The 14473-nt window shown below is 45.7% G+C and overlaps 1 protein-coding gene across 4 annotated transcripts in view; it reads left to right on the top strand.

Moving 5' to 3' along the window:
* Positions 1-2854: 2854 nt before the first annotated feature.
* CTNNBIP1 (catenin beta interacting protein 1) overlaps positions 2855-14473 on the top strand; it is a 40280-nt gene continuing 28661 nt past the window's right edge. Inside the window, exon 1 of one of the 4 annotated variants that reach the window (XR_014786010.1) lies at positions 2855-3399. The gene's annotated coding sequence lies outside the window, so the exon portion shown is untranslated. The remainder of the gene's footprint in view (positions 3400-14473) is intronic. The other 3 variants (XM_084821712.1, XM_084821710.1, XM_084821713.1) reach the window with 3 other exon arrangements.

Genomic DNA, 14473 nt, shown 5'->3' with positions numbered 1-14473 from the left:
AGGAATAAAGGAAAAATTAACTTAGCCCCACTTGGGCAGCCTGGTTCTCTTGTTTGGCTTTGCACAAAGAGATGGAGGAAGTGTGCACCAGAGGAAAACAAGGGTAGTTCCAATCAGCAGGGAAGCCTCCCCATCTTTCCCCGCTGCATATGCTGATGTTCTCTGGGGGAGAAACCCATCCCTCAGCCTCTCCCCCACTGTGACCTACTCATTGATTTCATCTTTGTGACCTCAAAATGGAACCCTTCTGCTACATGCACTTGAAATCTCAGTGCTGAGGCTGCCACAGGCCCTGCCCATCGACTAGCCAGTGCCAGTCAATGGAAACACACCACTGGTGTACTATATTCAGAAGGTGGTAGATCTTCCCCGCTCTCTGTTTAATTGTCTGTTGTATGGCCATCCACACAAAGTCTTATCTGACTGAGATAATGGCTTCTGCAGTGAATTGGCCTACCACATTTCAACTGAGATATATTTTAGACACCTTTGACCCAGTTATAAAGCCCATTACACAAAGTGTACATCTAAAATTGAGACAGACTATTTGAAAACAAATATTTATGATCACTGAGGTGGCAAAGGAGCTACGATTATGGTTTTATGATTATTTTCTTTGCAAGTGGTATTTTTTTTATTTTGCTTTCTTGGGAATGCTGTATGATATTAAAATTTGCTGTTTAATTGTTCTTTGTAAGGAACTTAGGAAGCTACCTTATGCAGAATCAGACCAGGCCCATCTAGTTCAGTATTGTTTACAATGACTGACGGGGAGTCTCCAAGGTTTCAGACAGAAATCTTTTCCAACCTTAACTGAAGATGCCAGGGACTGAACTTGGGACCTTCTGTATGCAAAGCATGTGCTCTACCAGGGATCTAAAATGGACACTGTATTGAGTAATATCTTTTCCCTTCCTCCTCAGGAGAGTTTGCTTTCTCTCTTCTGTGTGACTTTTTAGTTAGTCCTAATTAGGGATGGGGGAGAATTTCTCCCCGAAACTTCGGGGGGCCGAGTGCCAACGCATTCGGTCCTCCGAAGGTTGTTCGGGGAGAAATTCTCCGCCCCCCCCCCCCCCCCGGGATGGGACTTACCTTTCACAAATGTCCCTCCCGGCGGCGGGTCCCAGCAGCGGTTCGGCAGGTCTTTGTCAGGGGCGGGGGCAGCAGCCAGACTTTCGACCGGCTGCCGCCGCCGCCATTACAAGAAAAGTAAAAAAAAAAAAACCGCCCGTGATAGGCTACGTAACGATTAACGTAGCCTATCACGGCTAGATTTGCAAAGTCAGCCGTGATAGGCTACGTTAATCGTCACGTAGCCTATCACGGGTGACTTAAAAAAAAAAAAAGCGCGTACAGCTAATGGCGGCCCCCATAGGGAGCCGCCATTTGCGTACACGCTTTTTTTTTTTCCAAAGTCACCCGTGATAGGCTACGTGATGATTAACGTAGCCTATCACGGCGGACTTTGCAGATCTAGCCGTGATAGGCTACGTTAATCGTTACGTAGCCTATCACAGGGGCGTTTTTTTTTTCTTTTGAAGTTCGCGGCCAGGGAGACGGGGCGCTTCTCCCCGGCCTGAATTTCGGCCGGGCAAGGCGGGAAGCCTCCCCCCCCCCCGGCCTGAATTTCGGCCTGGCGAGGAGGGAAGCCTCCCCCCCCCGGCCTGAATTTCGACCTGGCGAGGAGGGAAGCCTCCCCCCCCCGGCCTGAACTTCGGGGGGGAGCAGCGAAGCGCCTCCCCCCCACCGCGAAGCAAGCTGCGAGACCAGGTAAGTGACTTTCGTGCATCCCTAGTCCTAATACCGAAGTGTTTATCATCATCATCACGCCTTTTTTGTCTTATCTCTTCCCTTTTAGTAGAGCCAGGTGTTTCTCCTTTGACTGCCCTTCCTGGGGAACAGAGGGCAGAATCCAACACTGCCCATCTGCTAGTGGAGCTGGCCACCAATCCTGGTCTGTGCAAGCTCTGCCAATTCTGGTCTGCAAGTGGCCCACACCGCTAGCAGAATGACAATTTAGTGCTTCTGGAGGCAAGCCCCCAAACAAGTGGCACTGCCCGTTTCTGGAGCGGGGCAGGTTGCGGGAGCTTCCTCATGCAAGTTCTGCCAACCTGCCTCCTTCCAGAAACGAGCATTTCTGCTCGTTTCAGCTTGCCTCCGGAAATACTAAATCGTCATCAGGCAAGCGACAGGGGCCACTTGGGGTCCAGAATTGGCCGGCCTGGGCGCACGCGAAGGGGAGCGTTGGATTCTGCCCAGAAAAGGCTGCCTTATACCAGGGCAGATTATTTTGTCCATCTAGCACAGCTTTCTCCAACTTGGTGCCCTCCAGATATTTTGGGCCGCAATGCCTAGCATTCCTGACCAGGGTGGCTGCAGCTAATGGGAGTTGGCACCAAAACATCTGGGGGGCATCAAGTAGGGGAAGGCTAAGCAAACACTAGAGTGGTAGAGCCCCTGCTTTGCATGAAGAAGGTCCCAGGTTCAGAGCCTGTCATCTCCAGCCAGGACTGGGCAAACTCCTGGCTGAAACCCTGGAGAGCTGTTGCTGCCAGTCAGTGTAGCCACTACCGAACTAACTGGACCAATGCTCAGAGTCAGTATAAGGCAGCTTCCTATGTTCAATACTGTCGTTTTTTCAATCTGGCAATAGCTGTTCCAAGCAGGGAGGAAAGAAAACACCTCCGTTCGTCGCCTTACTCCGCTGTCTCCGCACGCCGGGATTCTAAGCCCCGCCCTCCCCGCGGCGGCCCCGCCCACTCAGCCTGAGCCGCCCTCTAGCCCCTCCCTAAGCTCCTCCCGATCCCGCCGTCCTCGTAGCCCCTCCCTCCATCAACCATCTGGCCCCGCCTTTCCTTTTGGCCGCGCCCACCCCTCCCGAGACAATGACCCCGCGCAAGCTCAGGGAGGCCACGCCCCCTGCTCGTTTTTACCTCAGGTGCGCCGTCGAGCCGCCGCGGCTGCTGCCTGAGGCGACGCGGCTCGCCGCCTCTCAGCAGACCCGGGCGCTGCTGGGAGCGGCGGCGGGTCCCTCCCACCCGGAGTCGCCCAGGCGCCTCCTCCTCCGCTCCCCTCCCTCGGTCGCCGCCGCTGTGAGTCACGACGACGGAGGGAGGAGGAAGGCGGCGAGAAGCGGGGGCGGGCGCTTCCACGCGCGCGCACACTCACACACACGCGCGCCGCTCTCCGCCGGGGCTGCCGCCGCTCTCTCCTCCCTTCGGCGCAGGGACTCGCCGCCGCTTCTCCTCAGCGCCGCCCGCGTCCGCCCCTTTCCTGAGGGGAGGGAGCCTGCTTTGCCTGCGCGTCGGCACGGGGGCCAGCTCGAAGGGCGCCCCGCACAGCCCCGGGTCCCTTCCCTCACCGCGGCAGCCGGGAGCAGCGCCGCCGCCGCCGCCTCAGGTAAGCGCCGCTTTTTTTCCTCGCCGCGCCTGGCAACAAAAGGCGGCGGGTCCCCTCCCCGGTCCGCTTGGCCGCTCTCGCGCTTGTCCGTCGGTTGGCCCGCCCCGCGCGCGCGCCCGCCCCCCCCGTAACCGCCACTCCCCTCAGCTCTCTCGCGCGCCCTCCCCCCCCCGCGCTCCAGCCGCCCTGCCTCAGCTCCCCGCCCTCTCCCCCCCCCTTCCTCCCTCTCTCCACAAACCATCATGGAGTCACTCTTGCTCTGCTCCCTGCCCCGACCCAGCCTCCCACCTCTTCGTTCCCCTCCTCTCTCAAATCGCGTTCCCTCCCCCAAATGCGAGGCTTGCCGGCGATAAAATAAGCGACGGCACGATCGTTTTTATTATGTCAGTGTCTTCTGTTGATCTTTTTATGTAGCGTTGGTGGAGGGGCTAGCTGGGGAAACCTTTTCCAACTGGCTCGACGTGCTGTCCCCATTGAGTTGCCCCGCTACTGCTACAGAGCCATCATTTTGCCTTAAAGTCCGCAAAGACACTTGTTTTGGACTTCAGCTCTCTTCATCCCTCACCATTGGCGATGTTGGATGGGGCTGATGGGGGCTGTAGGCCAAAACATCTCAAGGGCCACCTGTTGCCCACCCCTTCCTTTAAGGAGGAAAGAACCTTTTAATCACTTTCACCCAAGATAAATTTCTTTTGTCGCTGTCATGGAATCTTTTTTGCTTCTCCCGCAGGAGGCACCAACCTTCCACCTCTTCTCCACCCCATTCCTCCCTCAAATTGTATTCTCTTCCAAAACCTGGGGATGGGGTGGTTGGGGCTAGTCAATTTGCAAATAATCGTCATAATTCATAATAAGGAATTAGAGGCTTTCTGTTATTTTTATTTCTTGTTTTTATGTGGGGGCTCACTGGGCTGTTTTCCTCGAGTTCCACTCTTACTGCTACAAAGCCATCATTCTCCCCTGAAAGCAGGGCGAGAGTGAATTAAGGGCGCAATGCATGTATACACAGAAAAAAGCCCTACTGTTTAGAGATAGTTTTAAATGTGGACAGTGATATATAAACCTATTAAACAAATAAATAATACAGCACCCAAAATAAAATCCTTTCACCGCCATGATCTCTCTCACCGTCATGGAGTCACTCTTCCTCTTCTCCCTTTGCTACGGTCTGCATAAGGAAGCACCAACCTTCTACCATGTCTCACTCAAAACATGTTCTCTTCAAAAATATGGGGAGAGGGGGCAGGGTTTGCTCCTGCAAATTAATGAATTATAGTCATAATAATTAGGTGCTTTCTGTTGAAATTTTTGTTTATTATTCGTGGAGAGGCTGGATGGGGAAACCTTACACAAGTGGTTCAACGGGCTGTTTCTCTTGAGCTCTGCCACTACTGCTCCAAAGCCATCATACTGCCGTTAAAGCACCCAAAGTAAAACCCTTTCATTTCTGCCATCTCTCTCACCATTATGGAGTTACCTTGCTTTGCTTTGTTCCACAAAGGCGGTGCCAGCCCTCTATCCCATTATGCAGTAGTGCATAATCATTGATTACGCTGGCTAGGGCTGATGGGAGTTGTTGGCCAAAACATATGGAATGGCCACAAGTTGACTTAAAAGAATGTGGCTGCCACATTCCTTCATAACTTTCCATTGCCAAACCCAGGTATATCAGGCTGTCACACATGCCAATTACTTTCAAGTGGTGGAAGGTTCTCTCCCTCTTTGCAAAGCCCTCCAGATTTCTCCTTTATTGGCAAATTAAACTACCCCTGTTTGGGGCCACAACTGCAGTAGAACAATTTTTTGACCCACTCGTGGCTAGCACGCTGCCCCACTTCCGCAGTTGCTTGAACTTGTTGGCAGCTCTGCCAGACTCCTCTCCTGGTGGATAGCTGGATCTGAAGTGCCCTGAGCATTCTGCAATGCATGTATATTTGCACACTGGAGTGAGAAAGGTCTCTTGGCTCCATGATTCTCATGCATCTGCGGATTCTCACACAACCAAGCTGCATGGCACAAGCCACAGGAGGCATGGTCAGCCAAGATACAGCCTCCCAAAGATGAAGGTTCCAATCCTGGCTAGGAAACAGCATGCATACCAGTGGAATGATCATTTTGGGGAAGGCCCACAGGTCAGTGGTAGAACTTGTGATCTGATTCAAGACAGCTTCCTATGTTCCTGTCTGACAGCCTCTTGCCACACTCACTCCCAGTCTTTTCTCCAGCATGTTGGCACTCTGTATGTTGTATTTTAGGGTGTTTCAAGTTCAAAACACTTGGGAAGTGTACATTTAAAACAAACTTGTCAAAGGCATGTATCATCTCAGGGTGTCCTGCTTAATATATAAAATGACCCTCATTTTAATATTTCTTTCCTTCTTTTTCACCTTCAAACACTACTGCCTAACAACCATCTTGTATGTTGTAGGAAAAGAGTGGTCTTACGTTTTCTAGTGTATTGACAATCTCTGTTCCATAATGTCAAGCATTCTGTGCATGTGCAAATGTACCGGAAAGGTATACCTTAGAGGTTTGCAGTCGTCGCTCCCCAGCACATTGTTCCGATATGTTGGTATACCTATATCTCCCATTCCAGATCCAAAAACTGGCTGATGCATTATGGTAGTCTTCCCCAACCTGGTGCTGTCCTGATGTATTGGACTACAACTCCCAAGAGGCCTGAGCATTACTGGCTGGGGTATGCTGGGAGTTGTAGTGCAACACATCTGGAGAGCACCAGGTTGAGGAAGACTGCATTTTGAAACTTGAGGCCCTGCATTTTTGCTAATGTGTGAAAGACCCCTTAGTAATGTTTACTCCTTCTCTCATATTTTCTACATCTCCTTTCACTTGAAGATTCCCCCGCCCCCCATACACACACAGCAAGACAATCTTGTGTGCTCTAAGGCTGTACTTGGTGTCTCTGAACCCTTTGTGTCTCTGAACCCATTTTAGAGTATGTTCAAAACTGCTTCATCTCAATTAGTCCCCCTTGACCACTCTTTTCTACACTTAATCAAGGTTGATTAAAAAGTAACAAGTATGGATACACCCTTTGGGAAGTGGGGATATGGGTATTGGAAAGTAGGTTCTCTAATCCTAGTTGGTAACTGTCAGTGTGGAAGCAGGGAATTGTAGTTCTTCTGGGGATCATGCACATATGGTGTAAATATGTGTCCATTCACATCATGTAGAGCTCACCACCCCCAGATCTATCCCCAAGTTTAGCTAGGTTAAGTGGGTTCACTCTCCACTTATCCTCACAACGGTACTGCATAAAGCAAGCAATAACTGCATTTTATCAATGATATTTTCTTACAAAGTCAATAGATAATATTTCCCTTGATAAGTGTTAGATTTGAGATGCATTATTTTATAGGCTGAACTGAAAAATCATTTACTGGAAAACTGAGAAGAGCCTTATAATGCCTGCGATACCATTCTCAGTTGTTAAATTTTGGATATGAAAGTAGATCTTGGCTCATGCATACAATAGTGTTTTCATTCTATGCGTGAATAATTCAAGCAGCACCCTTGAGCTTACTCTCTTATGTTTAAAAAGACTAATTGTGAGACAAAATAGAGATGCTATGCAGTCCATTTATTTTGGGCATTTGCTGTCCAATGTATAGAATCATAGAATAGTAGGGTTGGAAGGGGCCTACAAGGCCATCGAGTCCAACCCCCTGCTCAATGCAGGAATCCAAGTCAGAGCATCCCTGACAAATGGCTGTCCAGCCTCGTCTTGAAGGCCTCCAGTGTGGGAGAGCCCACCGCCTCCCCAGGTAATTGGTTCCATTGTCGTATTGCTCTGACACTCAGGAAGTTTTTCCTGATGCTCAGCCGGAATCTGGCTTCCTGTAACTTGAGCCCATTATTCCGTGTCCTGCACTCTGGGATGATCAAGAAGAGATCCTGGCCTTCCTCTCTGTGACAACCTTTCAAGTACTTGAAGAGTGCTATCATAATCTCCCCTCAGTCTTCTCTTCTCAAGGCTAAACATGCCCAGTTCTTTCAGTCTGTCTTCATAGGGCTTTGTTTCCAATCCCCTGATCATCTTCGTTGCCCTCCTTTGAACCCTCTCCAGTTTGTCTGCATCCTTCTTAAAGTGTGGTGCCCAGAACTGGACACAGTACTCCAGATGAGGCCTAACCAGTGCTGAGTAGAGGGGAACTAGTACTTCCCGGGATTTGGAAGCGATGCTTCTATGAATGCAGCCCAAAATAGCATTTGCCTTTTTTGCAGCCACATCACATTGTTGGCTCATATTCAGCTTGTGATCGACAACAATTCCAAGATCCTTCTCGCTCGTAGTGTGGTTGAGCCACGTATCCCCCATCTTGTAACTGTGCATTTGGTTTCTTTTTCCTAGGTGCAGAACTTGGCATTTGTCCCTTTTAAATGCCATTCTGTTGTTTTCTGCCCAGCACTCCAGTCTATCCAGATCACTTTGAATTTTGTTTCTGTCTTACAAAGTATTAGCTATCTCGCCCAATTTTGTGTCATCTGCAAATTTGATCAGCATTCCCTGCACCACCTCCTCCAAGTCATTAATACAAATGTTGAAGAGCACTGGGCCCAGGACTGAGCCCTGCGGTACCCCACTCGTTACCTCTCCCCAGCTTGAGAAGGTCCCATTGATAAGCACTCTTTGTGTCCGATTCTGTAGCCAACTGTGGATCCACCGGATCGTTGTTTCATCTAGCCCACTTTGAGCTAGTTTGCTCATCAGGATATCATGGGGCACTTTGTCGAAAGCTTTGCTGAAGTCGAGGTATATGATGTCTCCAGCATTCCCACGGTCTACAAGGGAGGTGACTTGATCAAAAAATGAGATCAGATTTGTCTGGCAGGACTTGTTTTTGACAAATCCATGTTGGCTTCGAGTAATCACGGCATTGTTGTCAAGGTGCTTCCAGATGGATTGCTTTATGATCTGCTCCAGAATTTTCCCAGGGATTGATGTCAGACTGACTGGTCTGTAGTTCCCAGGTTCCTCCTTTTTACCCTTTTTGAAGATAGGGACAACGTTAGCCCTCCTCCAGTCATCTGGCACTTCCCCCGTCCTCCATGATTTCTCAAAGAGAATAGACAACGGTTCTGAGAGTTCTTCTGCCAGTTCCTTTATGACTCTAGGATGCAGTTCATCTGGCCCTGGAGATTTGAACTCATTCAAAGTAATGAGGTGTTCCTTGACCATATGCCTGTCGATCTCAAGCTGCAATCCTGCCCCTTCAGCCTGTACTTCGCCTTTGCCAGGGGGGTCATAGACCCTCTTTTGGGAGAAGACTGAGCCAAAGTAGGAATTGAGCACCTCTGCCTTTTCTTTGTCATCTGTTATCATTTTGCCATCCTTGTTTAATAGCTGAACAACCATTTCTTTCCTCTGCCTTTTACTATGCACGTAGCTGAAGAAAGCCTTTTTGTTGTTTTTAGCGTCCCTCGCTAACCTCAGCTCGTTCTCCGCTTTAGCCTTCCTGACGCCATCCCTGCAATTCTGTGCTACCTGCCTGTACTCTTCCTTTGTTACTTGGCCTTCTTTCCACTACCTATATGTGTCCTTCTTTGTTTTCAGGTCATCCCTAGCTTTTTGTGAAGCCACATTGGCTTCTTCTGTTGTCTTCCACCTTTTCTTCTTGTTGGAATTGTTTGTGATTGTGCCTTGAGAATTTCCTTTTTTAAAAGCTCCCACCCATCTTGGACTCCTTTTCTCATTAGCGTCGCTTGCCATGGGACCTTACTGATCATTGTTCTGAGTTTATTAAAATCAGCTTTCCTAAAATCCAGGGTACGTGTTTGACTACACTCGGCTTTTGCTTCCCTTAGAACCAAGAACTCAAGTACAACATGGTCGCTTTCCCCCAGAGTTCCTGTAACTGCTACTTTATCCACTAAGTCATCTCTGTTGGTTAGGATCAAGTCAAGGATAGTCGATCCTCTAGTTCCTTCCTCTACTTTCTGTAGGAGGAAGTTATCCGCCACACAAGTCAGGAATTTCCTGGAGGGGCCATATGTACTATATGGAATGTGTATAAACTCAGTTTTTTCTCTCACATGGGTGCGTAAGTTTAGCATATAACTTTACTAGGTCATTTATTACCAAATGGCTGACTACTTTTAAACTGTGAGTTGGGGAAACCTTGTTAGGGATGCTTGCTTCACATCAGTGGCAGGGGAAAGACAAGTACACAAATGACCGGGGAGGTAGTTTCTGGATGTGGAACCGACAGGTAGATCAGTAGGACAAATATGAATCTTCTGAGATTGGGAATTGCTGCTCAGGTAGTTTCAACACCAAAAGCCTGCAGAAGTTGGCATTGACTTTCCAAATTGTAGCCTGGAAATCTGCAATTGTGGTACAACTTCTGTTTATATAATGCTCTTACAAACATAAAACATGATTGCTTGTGGCTGACATCCCTGTCTAGATAAGTGTGACTGTTTAATCTTCAAGTATCAACCCTGAGTACTCATTGGAAGGACAGATACTGAAGCTGAAGCTCAAATATTTTGGCCACCTAATGCGAAGAGAAAACTCTCTGGAAAAGACCCTGATGCTGGGAAAGACTGAAGGCAAAAGGAGAAGGGGACGGCAGAGGATGAGATGGCTAGATAGCATCACCGATGCAATGAATATGAACTTGAGCATGCTCCGGGAGAGAGCGCAGGACAGGAAGGCCTGGCGTGCTATGGTCCATGGGGTCACGAAGAGTCGGACACAGCTGAACAACAACAAATCTTTCAGCTAGTGTTGATGTAAACACTGGCCCTGAAATAACTGTTTATATTAGGAAGGCATTATCTAGTCGCGGAGGATAGACTTAAGCGTCTTCTACCGTTTACAGTAACACTGGCAGAGAGATCAGTAGTTAAAATAAAAGCAGTTCTGGCTTCATAAAGGCATTTTCCTTCAATTTATGATACAGTGAAACTGCATACTTTTTGTCACTAAAACCTTTAAAGAGTAACTGCTATATCAAATTCTGATTAAACACTGGAAAAGGGGTCTATCTTAATCATATGCATTAAGCCCCCAGAAATCCTCAAACTGTAATTACTGATGCACAATGAAGTTTTGGTAACTAAGCTGTTCATGTGGGTTACTCGCATTGTACAATCTTTGCTCAGTTACTGTGCAGGATTGGTCTGGCACATGTTCTCCTGAACATAAGACACCCCTGAATAAGTCAGTCTGATAAGTATTTAACATAATTAATGTTAATCCTGCTTAAATTGAGTTTATGCAGCGATTAATTGCAGGCTACAGCATAAAGCTTAGTAGTTACTCGTATGCCTCTTCAGCCTTATATCAATTTCACTTCCCCTTTCTTTTGAAATACTCATGCAGTAATTTAGCAATGATTAATATATGTTTAAATCTGATGCTAACAAGTTTGTTGAAAGAACATTTCTATTGCAAAGTAACCTGTTACTTTAGGCTTACTTTGTTGCACAGTGGTTGTACACCTAACTTGTCTAGAAAGGAAGGAAACTACACCCTGTTTAAGATACTTCCTTCCCTGCTTTTTGTTGTTAATGTGAATAGTGTGCAGTTGAAGGTGTAAACTTTTGAGTTGTTGGAGAGCTCAGGAGATTCATGAGGCGTCAACTTCCAGCCATCCCAGAAACAACAATGAATAGCTTGTTCTGATTAGTTTAACAATCTCTTTTGTGAAATTAGAAGTGTCTTGTGCTTCCTGTTTTGTTTTAATAGTGTCAAGATATTGCAGCTAATGATGATGATCTTTGTAGGATGCTTTACAGTTCAGATTGGAAAACTCCCAGGCCCATAACTTCAATGCCTAGGAATTAAAAATACCTTTTCTACCTGTGGTGTGAACAACTTCAAGAGATATAGGAGAGAGAAAGGAATGAGTTCACAGCAATTAAAACAATCAGCATGTTTTATAGAGGAAGATGCAATCTATTACAAAAATAATTTAAATCCATTGGAAGTGTAACCATGTTTTGCTCACATCAAATGTTGCCCTGCCTCAGGTTTTATGGCTGTCTTGATTAGCTCTTAAAATGTGTTTCCAACAGATACTATTTTTCTTTAGGCTTTGGCTTGATTATTAATTTGCCATATGTGTACAAGCAAACAAAGTACTTCCCAGTTGCTTCTGTGATGTCAGCAAGAAAATGAAGCTGCTGGACCTACTTGTGGCATATGTTTCCCAAGTTGTCAAACTACTTGAGAACACCTTCAATGTGCCCAGAAGTAAAGATTAATGCTTTATAGCATGTGAAAATGTCATGTGTGATATGAACAGAAATGTTACCCCCCAAATGGAAGTGGACCACTAGAAAAGAATTGATTGCCATTTTTTACCTTCATTGTGGGTAAAATCAAAATGAGGTACAAAATCTCAGTGGATATTTTATAGCAGGTCACAAATCTCACAGTTGTGCTCATCCTTGATTCTATGACGCAGGGCTCATTTATATTGTGTGCTTGCAGGCTGCCAACTCCTTTCAGTTGAAAAGCTTGCCAGGACCTTTGCTCAAACTGCTCGGTGATACATAGGTAAATGGGAGTAAGCAGGACTGACCTTTATGGGCTAGGAAATGTTTCTTCTTGACTATATGACTGACAAATGGGTTAAAATTCTTCTGTATACATCTGCACATGTTCTGTCATCTCTTCTCACTGTGTGCATCCCACCATAGTCGCACATCCCCTTTGGGATGAACCTTCAGAGGCCAATTATTCAACCCATTCTCAGCATGTAAGTTATAAACACAGATCCAAAGAACTGTGCAGGAAATTCTCCTTCCACATAACCAATGGAGATTTGCATTTGAAACAGTGATATGGGTTTTCTGGAAAATTTTGAAATGGAAAAGTCTCTGGAATTTTTTCTAAAGCGAATTAGGTTAATTTGCATAGGGTCATTTGCACTGGAGGACTTTCAGTTTGCATTGGAATATTTTCCTGTGCCCTAGAGAAATCTAACTTAGGTTTATTTTACTTGTATTTGGCAAACAACAAAGCTAAAAAAAAAGTGCCCCATACACTACCAGTATTTACCTGAAATATTTGAGGGGGAAAATTAAGGCTAATTTAATGTGATTTAAATGTTATTATATAGACATTTTTATTGGAAGACTTGTAAAAATGTAAATACAATAGCATGTACTTCCCTTATGTTGTTTAAATTTAAGAAAGAAACAAAGGTACCGAAATCTGTTGACACACTGTTTAATTTTAGCAACCCAAAGAACTGTGCATGGTATGCTGACAACCAGTCACTCATTTCCACAGAGTTCAACTCTCTTCCACTGAGGCTGTTGGGGCACCTTCAGTTTGACTGTCACTTTTTGTTAGTTCCATTTCACTCTGAGACATATATGTATCCTCTCACATACTTGCTAGGGATAATCATCTGAAAATAATAATTACAACTTTTAAACTGCCAAGTTTGCCTAGTATTTTATTTGCAATTGGCATCCATTCGTTGTTACTAATAAACTCATGAAGTGGAAAATTTTCCATTTTAGAAAAATCGCTGTCCCACATCACTGACCTGAGATTCTTAAACATCAACCCTCCGTGCTACATGGAAACCTGCTTTCGAAACTGAAGGGGATAAGTTGGATATGAGTCCTGTTGCTTGAAAGAAAAATCCTATTGAGTAGGTGCAACTTTGCAGGCATGCCTACAGTAGCTCTTTGCATCCTGGTTGTAATTTTAGAAAATATCTGCATGATTGACTTAGGACGTCTTTGTATAATGCTGAAGAATTGCATGGTCATATGTTTGAAGGTATTTGGACAGAGTCATCAGTCCATTATTAGACTCATGGCCTTCTGCATATTGTGGCCACTATTTGTATTTCTGCTACCAGTTTTGTGAGGATTCTTGGGAGATTAACTCTTAAAATAGCAGGCATAGGGGTGTGTTAATTGCAAGTCTTGCCATAATGGCTAGGAAGAACTTGGTTTTTCAAATACAGTATTGCACTCTGTCCCACTTTTTTCTTTTTGTCATTCTCATGGAAGACAGAGTAAATTCCTGTTTAAGGAAATGTAGTTGTATTTAATTTGTGACAAGATATCCCATCCCTTATTACCAAAACGTTTGAAAGTTGACCAAACCTGAGGAGACTGAAATATTGCATGACTGCTTGAAATGGCATCTAGTGTACCAGACAATATGGTACAGATGCACCTCTGTTTTATCTAAATATTTCAGTTGCATGTTTAAGCCTGAAGGCGGGATGAAGTTGTACTTCTCTCATTGGGAATTAACACCAGCTTTTCAAAGGCTAAAAACATTGGTTGGCTGACAGAATATACTAGAAGTAGCCTTTCTCTGCTGACAGTGTGATGCTGGCAAAAAAGTAATAGGCTGCATATGCCTTAAGGACAGAAGAGAGTAACAAGTTCAACAATAATTCACAGTTAACCTGATTCTGTGTGGTCAGATAAAATTACCTAGGGGAGTTCTTGAATTTGACTGCATTAATGTTCTTGATGTGTTTTGAAATCTTTTCATGAAAGAAGCTATAGAAATGCAAAGATCATAACCAGGAAAGGAAAAATTTTCCTATTTGGGTTTATAAACTGTAAGGTATAGATGGCTGCAGGGTTTTTTTCCCCTTTTCATGAGAACTGTAAAAGCTTTGTCTAAAACCTGAATTAGCCACTCGGGGACCCTGGCTGGAAGCAACCACTAGAGAATTCAGTTTGAATTCAAATGTAGCTGAAATCTTACACCAAGAGGCCTGAGAGTCCCTGAGAAGCTTGACATGTTCCAAAAAAGACAAGACATTAAATATTCTAGATCTTACTGTTCAATTATAAATGGATAAGTGTTATGGATTCTGCATTTCTGGCATCCCTCCAGGGAAGTGAATTAATGCAGTCTCCAGCTGCCTGTGGCTGAAGGTCATGAATCTTATTGAATGAGAACAAAATCATCAGGAGTGTGGAGATGGGTTTTCTAATTTCAGTGCTCCAATGTTCATTGAAAGATCTTATTGTAAGTTAACAAGGCTTAAAGGTGCAGCATCCTCTTTTACCCTCTCAGTGTGACTGCCCTGTAGCCATTAAAATTCCCTGTGTTGCTACA

This window comes from Heloderma suspectum, chromosome 15 (assembly GCF_057233095.1).
Source record: "Heloderma suspectum isolate Gila_16-S chromosome 15, 16-S_ref, whole genome shotgun sequence".
In the NCBI taxonomy this organism is placed as follows: domain Eukaryota; kingdom Metazoa; phylum Chordata; class Lepidosauria; order Squamata; family Helodermatidae; genus Heloderma; species Heloderma suspectum.
The sequence above is the reverse complement of the archived record's forward strand: the minus strand, read 5'-3'. Positions and strand labels throughout refer to the sequence as shown.